Source organism: Arachis hypogaea, chromosome 11 (assembly GCF_003086295.3).
Source record: "Arachis hypogaea cultivar Tifrunner chromosome 11, arahy.Tifrunner.gnm2.J5K5, whole genome shotgun sequence".
NCBI classification, from domain to species: Eukaryota; Viridiplantae; Streptophyta; class Magnoliopsida; order Fabales; family Fabaceae; genus Arachis; species Arachis hypogaea.
The window spans coordinates 129,354,647-129,362,353 of record NC_092046.1 but is presented as its reverse complement, the minus strand read 5'-3'; the positions used below and the strand labels follow the sequence as shown (position 1 = coordinate 129,362,353).

Here is a 7,707-nt window from a genome sequence, read left to right as displayed (position 1 = left end):
TTTCTTGAGCTGTCTGCCATCTCTAATGAGATTTTAGCAGCTTGCACCCCATAGATTCCCAGTCTCTCTATTACAGAGAGGGGCATGAGGTTTATTCCTGAACCAAGGTCACACAGAGCCTTAAAGATCATGGTGCCTATGGTGCAGGGTATTATGAACTTTCCAGGATCCTGTCTCTTCTGAGGCAATGTCAGTTGATCCAGATCACTTAGTTCATTGATGAACAAGGGAGGTTCAACTTCCCAAGTATCAATGCCAAATAATTTGGCATTCAGCTTCATGATTGCACCAAGAAACTTGGCAGTTTGCTCTTCAGTAACATCCTCATTCTCTTCAGAAGAGGAATACTCATCAGAGCTCATGAAGGGCATAAGGAGGTTCAATGGAATCTCTATGGTCTCTAGATGAGCCTCAGAGTCCTTTGGTTCCTCAAAGGGAAGCTCCTTATTGATCACTGGATGTCCCAGGAGGTCTTCCTCCTTGGGATTCACGTCCTCTCCTCTCCTCACAGGTTCGGCCATGGCGCTTATGTCAATGGCCTTGCACTCTCCTTTTGGATTCTCTTTTGTATTGCTTGGGAGAGTACTAGGAGGGATTTCAGTGATCCTTTTACTCAGCTGGCCCACTTGTGCTTCCAGATTTCTAATGGAAGACCTTGTTTCATTCATGAAACTTACAGTGGCCTTAGATAGATCAGAGACTAGATTTGCTAAATTAGAAGCATTTTATTCAGAGTTCTCTGTCTGTTGCTGAGTTGATGATGGGAAAGGCTTGCTATTGCTAAACCTGTTTCTTCCACCATTATTAAAGCCTTGTTGAAGCTTTTGATCCTTCCATGAGAGATTTGGATGATTTCTCCATGATGAGTTATAGGTGTTTCCATAAGGTTCACCTAAATAATTCACCTCTGCTATTGCAGGGTTCTCAGGATCATAAGCTTCTTCTTCATAAGAAGCCTCTTGAGTACTGTTGGATGCAGCTTGCATTCCATGCAGACTCTGAGAGATCATATTGACTTGCTGAGTCAATATTTTATTCTGAGCCAATATGGCATTCAGAGTATCAACTTCAAGAACTCCCTTCTTCATAGACGTCCCATTACTCACAGGATTCCTTTCAGAAGTGTACATGAACTGGTTATTAGTAACCATGTCAATGAGTTCTTGAGCTTCTGCAGGCGTTTTCTTTAGGTGAATGGATCCACCTGCAGAAGTGTCCAGTGACATCTTTGATAGCTCAGATAAACCATCATAGAATATATCCAGGATGGTCCATTCTGAGAGCATGTCAGAAGGACACTTTTTGGTCAACTGTTTGTATCTTTCCCAAGCTTCATAGAGGGATTCACCTTCTTTCTGTCTGAAGGTTTGAACATCAGCTCTAAGCTTGCTCAGCTTTTGAGGAGGAAAGTACTTGGCTAAGAAAGCCGTGACCAGCTTATCCCAAGATTTCAGGCTGTCTTTGGGTTGAGAATCTAACCATAATCTAGCTCTGTCTCTTACAGCAAAAGGGAAAAGCATGAGCCTGTAGACTTCAGGATTTACTCCATTAGTCTTAACAGTATCACATATCTGCAAGAACTCAGTTAAGAACTGAAAAGGATCTTCAGATGGAAGTCCATGAAACTTGCAGTTCTGCTGCATCAGAGAAACTAATTGAGGTTTCAGCTCAAAATTGTTTGCTCCAATGGCAGGAATGGAGATGCTTCTTCCATGTAAATTGGAATTAGGTGCAGTAAAGTCACCAAGCATCTTCCTTGCATTATTATTATTTTCGGCTGCCATATCCTTTTCCTGTTCGAAAATTTCTGAAAGGGTATCTCTGGATTGTTGTAATTTAGCTTCTCTCAAATTTTTTTTTAGAGTCCTTTCAGGTTATGGATCTGCTTCAACAAGAACGTTCTTGTCCTTGCTCCTGCTCATATGACAAAGAAGAGGGCGCACAAAAATAATAATAATATAGGTCCTTTATACCACAGTATAGGGATCCCTTTGTGAGTGGAAGAAAAGAGGGGGAGACAAAGAATGTAATGTAATGGAAGAAACACATCTGTGAGGAGGGTTGAGATGCGAGATGAGATGTTAGGATATGAATGAATAAATAGAATAAGATGGGAGAGAGAGAATTTTCGAAAATATTTTTGAAAAAGAGTTAGTGATTTTCGAAAATGGTTTTTGAAAAATGTTAGTAATTTTCGAAAATTTTTGAAATAAAAAATAAAATTAATTAGTTAATTAAAAAGAAATTTTTGAAAAAGAGGGAAGATATTTTCGAAAATTAGAGAGAGAGAGTTAGTTAGGTAGTTTTGAAAAAGTTAAGAAACAAACAAAAAGTTAGTTAGTTAGTTGAAACAAATTTTGAAAAGATAAGAAGTTAGGAAGTTAGAAAAGATATTTTGAAATCAAATTTTTGAAAAAGATAAGATAAGAAGATATTTTGAAAAGATATGATAGAAATTAGTTTTTGAAAAAGATTTGATTTTTGAAAAAGATTTTGAAAAAGATAAGATTTTCAAATTGAAAATTTGATTTGACTCATAAGAAACAACTTGATTTTAAAAATTTTTGAAAAAGTCAACTCAAATTTTCGAATTTGATGAGAGAAAAAAGGGAAAGATATTTTTTTTTATTTTTGAAATTTTTATGATGAGAGAGAAAAAAACAAGTAAAATAATGCAATGCATGAAATTTTTAGATCAAAACAATGAATGTATGCAAGAATGTTATGAATGTCAAGATGAACACCAAGAACACCGTGACTGTCATGATGAACATCAAGAACATATTTTTGAAAAATTTTATATGCAAAGAAAACATGCAAGACACCAAACTTAGAAATCTTTCATGTTTAGACTCTAATAAACGAAAGATGCACATGTAAAACAAGAAAAGACACAAAACAAGAAAACATCAAGATCAAACAAGAAGACTGACAAAGAACAACTTGAAGATCATGAAGAACACTATGAATGCATGATTATTTTCGAAAAATGCAAGATGCAAATGCAATTGACACCAAACTTATAACATGACACTAGACTCAAACAAGAAACATGAAATATTTTTGATTTTTGTGATTTTCTATATTTTTTTTGGATTTTTATTTTATATTTTTCGAAAAATTATTTTGAAAAAGAAAATAAGGATTCCAAAATTTTTAATATGAATTCCAGGAATCTTATGCTCTAAAGCTCCAATCAAAGGGTCAGGCATGGCTTAATAGCCAGCCAAGCTTTAGCATATAATTACATGGACTGGAGTGATTAGTTGAATACCAATCCCAAAGCAGTTTGGGTACGGCTTTACAGCCAGATAGGATTCAACATGTTTCATGAAACACTAGAATTCATTCTTAAAAATCTTGAAGCCATAGAATAATTTATTTTTAAAAACATAATTTTTTATTATTTTATTTTATTTTATTTTATTTTTTTTTCGAAAACAAAAGAAAAATTTTTGAAAGCTTTTTGAAAAATTTTTGAAAACAAAACAAAAAGAAAATTACCTAATCTGAGCAACAAGATGAACCGTCAGTTGTCCAAACTCAAACAATCCCCGGCAACGGCGCCAAAAACTTGGTGCACGAAATTGTGATCTCCAGGCTCGAACAAATCCTGGTAATGGCTCCAAAGCTTGGTGCTCTGATCTTAATTCATAATTGTCACAACTTCGATACAACTAACCAGCAAGTGCACTGGGTCGTCCAAGTAATACCTTACGTGAGTAAGGGTCAAATCCCACGGAGATTGTTGGTATGAAGCAAGCTATGGTCACCTTGTAAATCTCAGTCAGGCGGATATAAAGTGATAATGGTGTTTTCGAATATTAATTAATAAAATAGGGATAGAGACACTTATGTAATTCATTGATAGGAATTTCAGATAAGCGAATGGAGATGCTTTCGTTCCTCTGAACCTCTGCTTTCCTGCTATCTTCATCCAGTCAGTCTTACTCCTTTCCATGGCTGGCTTTATGTGATACATCACCACTGTCAATGGCTACTTTTGGTCATCTCTCGGGAAAATGATCCAATGCCCTGTCACGGCACGGCTAATCGTCTGGAGGCATCACCCTTGTCAATGGCTTCATCTTATCCTCTCAGTGAATAATGTGCTCACGCACCCTGTCACGGCACGGCTATTCATCTGTCGGTTCTCGATCATGCTGGAATAGGATTTACTATCCTTTTGCGTCTGTCACTAACGCCCTGCAATCGCGAGTTAGGAGCTCGTCACAGTCATTCAATCATTGAATCCTACTCGGAATACCACAGACAAGGTTTAGACTTTCCGGATTCTCTTGAATGCCGCCATCATTCTAGCTTACGCCACGAAGATTCTGGTTAGGAGATCTAAGAGATATTCATTCTAGCTTAATTCATGTAGAACAGAAGTGTTTGTCAGGCACGCGTTCATAAGGGAGAAGGATGATGAGCGTCACACATAATCATCACCTTCATCACGTTCTTGGGTGCGAATGGATATCTTTAGAAGAGAAATAAGAAGAATTGAATAGAAAACAGTAGTACTTTGCATTAATCTTTGAGGAACAGCAGAGCTCCACACCTTAATCTATGGAGTGTAGAAGCTCTACCGTTAAAAATACATAAGTGAAGGTCCAGGCATGGCCGAGATGGCCAGCCCCCTAAAACGTGATCAAAGGATCATAAGGTAATCCAAAGATGGTCCAAAAGACGTCTAATACAATAGTAAGAGGTCCTATTTATAATAAACTAGTCACTAGGGTTTACATGAGTAAGTAATTGATGAATAAATCCACTTCCGGGGCCCACTTGGTGTGTGTTTGGGCTGAGCCTAAGTGTTGCACGTGCAGAGGCCATTTGTGGAGCTGAACGCCAGTATTTGTGCCAGTTTGGGCGTTCAACTCTGGTTTTGGATCCTTTTCTGGCGCTGGACGCCAGATTTGGGCAGAAGGCTGGCGTTGAAAGCCAGTTTACATCGTCAATTCTTGGCCAAAGTATGGACTATTATATATTGCTGGAAAGCCCTGGATGTCTACTTTCCAACGCAATTGGAAGCGCGCCATTTTGAGTTCTGTAGCTCCAGAAAATTCATTTTGAGTGCAGGGAGGTCAGAATCCAACAGCATCAGCAGTCCTTTTTCAACCTCTGAATTTGATTTTTGCTCAAGTCCCTCAATTTCAGCCAGAAAATACCTGAAATCACAGAAAAACACACAAACTCATAGTGAAGTCCAGAAATGTGAATTTAACACAAAATCTATTAAAAACATCCCTAAAAGTAACTAGATCCTACTAAAAACATACTAAAAACAATGTCAAAAAGCGTATAAATTATCCGCTCATCATCAGGACAATCATCATTGAATAAATCAATATAAAAAGCAGATGCCATTTGTTCTAAAGCAAGTTTATTAGACACACAGTTACCGTCATGATCTTGGAGGGACTCTATTTTGTTCTTCCTTCTCCTTGCCATGGTGGATCCATGAAAGTATTTTGTGTTGCGATCCCTGCACTGAATCCACTTGAATCTTGACTTTGAAACCACAGAATTTCTTCTTGAGCCAGAATCTCTTCATACTCTCTCCAAATGTTAGCCTGAAGCTCATGGAGATATGAAGAATTGTTGATCTGTAATTTATTTGAAATTCCTTGTAACCTGCGCAAAATCTTACTCTTTCTTCTAAGAATATTTCCAAACACATCAATATTCCATTTTTTAGGCTTGTCCTAAAAGCATTCAGACGGTTATTCCAAGAATCTTGTATTTTCCAGTTACTATTAACCATATGGGTAAAATCCGGATGTGATAGCCAGGCTGCTTGAAACCTGAAAGGGCATATTTGTTTGCTCTCTTGTCGATCATTTGCTAAGTGGAGACATAAGGGGGAGTGGTCCGATTTGAAGCTAGGCAAGTGTTTGATGTGAGCAGTAGGGAAAATAATCTGCCAATCAAGATTGCTTAAGCCACGGTCGAGTCTCTCAACCAAGTTTCCACGCTTCCAAGTAAACGGCTATCTCGATTATCCCAAATCAAGAAGGCCATAATAAGATACGCAGGCTTGAAAATCAGAGCATGCTCCTCTGCTGTTGCTATTGGACCCACCATGACGCTCATGATCATGTAACAGGGCATTAAAGTCTCCAATAAGGCACCACGGCAAGTTAATCTCATTGTGTATCGATCTAATATCATCCCACAGGTAGTTTCGATTAATTCTCTGGGGACTGCCGTAAATCGCTGTTAAAAGCCAGTACGGCGAGGACCCAGACTTGACTTTCATATGCACCATCTGAGAATTGTGAGCATGAATATCAACTTTCCATTTGCTTCTATCCCATAGATACCAAATACCACCAGATTGACCTCTTGCTTCCTCAATAAAATGACCATCGAAACCCATTTTTTTTCAAACTGCTTCACCTCGTTGCCCACTAATATGGGTTTCTAATAAAATGCAGAAACTAGCATTAAACTCCTTTTTGATATCTCTGATGAGGGTAGAGAAGGCCTTTTCCCCCGCACCTCTACAATTCCAGGCTATAAAATTCATGAATAACTAGACAAGGAAAGATAGAGGGTAACTAACCCATTATTGAACCTAGGCAGACGCCCCCGTGCCCATCACTTGATGAGTGTACCACCACATCCTCCATGAGTTGATCAGGTGGCTTTTCCTCTGAATTTTTTGGATTCCTGCTATCAGGAGATGGACCTCTCTCTTTTGCAATCTGGCCAGGAACTTGGGTGAAGAAACTATTTGTCACAACATGTGATTCCATGAACTTTTCATGTGTTTTGGATTCTTTGTAGATCTTTCACTGCTCCTTTTGGATTCTTCTCATGTCTTCAAGCATTTCAAGTTCCATGGCTGCAACATTAGGATCCCTGGAAGAGAAAATTCCATGTTTTGAAATTGCCAATTGGGGATCCGAAGTGGCATGTTCTTGTTTGGTTTTCTTAAAAGAAACCTTGGGTCCTTTTTCAACTTTAGTGGGCCTATCTTTTATAAGTGTGCCTTTTTTACTCACCTTCCCAGCTCCTTGTTTTAAGATCTTGTCATGGGCTTTTGTGGATGGCCCATTTTCCTTTTGTTTTGCTTGCTGATTGGTCCCATTTTTCATAGTGCTTGGTTGGTCATTTCCTTTAGATTTGTTATTGCCATGCAATCCTTGCATATCATCTAAACCTTCCTCCAATAGAACATTGAATCTGGAGTTTGATTCTTCTCCTTGGGTAGCGCTATTATATTCTCCTTCCATATTATTCAAGGATTTCTTACCATAATAATTACTCTTTTGGTTAGTCGCATATCTCTCTAATTTTCTTCTAAATTGCTTCCTTACCATCATTCAGGGTCCAAAATTTGGAGGGCTTTGATCATATCTCCTTTGATTTTGTTCACCGAATTTTATGCTATTTTCATTCTGGTCCTTATTCAATGCAATGATCCTCTGTTCATCGGATCTTCTCCCGTCTCCCCCGGACCCCGAGACGCCGCCTCCTTCCTCCGCATCCTCCGACGGTTCACTACATTGTTCTGAACGGTGACCATAAAGACCGCACTTGAAGCAAATAAGGTGTAGACCTTCATATTCAATATTGAAAATACTCCCAAGAACAAAACTTCTGGGGACTAACTTTTTAGTGAGATCAATCTCAACACATATTCTGGCAAACCTTCCTCTCGAATGAATAGACATGGCTCTATCTATTTTCAACATC

The 7,707-nt window shown here is 38.4% G+C and overlaps 1 long non-coding RNA gene and 1 other non-coding gene across 2 annotated transcripts; one reads left to right on the top strand and one right to left on the bottom strand.

The window, feature by feature from the left end:
- Window positions 1-1,284: 1,284 nt before the first annotated feature.
- On the top strand, window positions 1,285-1,388 carry LOC112725007 (small nucleolar RNA R71). Its single transcript, XR_003164140.1, has one exon. It is a non-coding gene; the product is annotated as a small nucleolar RNA R71 (small nucleolar RNA).
- Window positions 1,389-4,506: 3,118 nt separating this feature from the next.
- LOC140176400 (uncharacterized) lies at window positions 4,507-7,001 on the bottom strand. The gene is made up of 2 exons (XR_011867742.1): window positions 5,409-7,001; window positions 4,507-5,174 (listed from the first exon to the last, which is right to left on the bottom strand). It is a non-coding gene; the product is annotated as an uncharacterized lncRNA (long non-coding RNA).
- Between the last annotated feature and the right edge of the window lie 706 nt (window positions 7,002-7,707).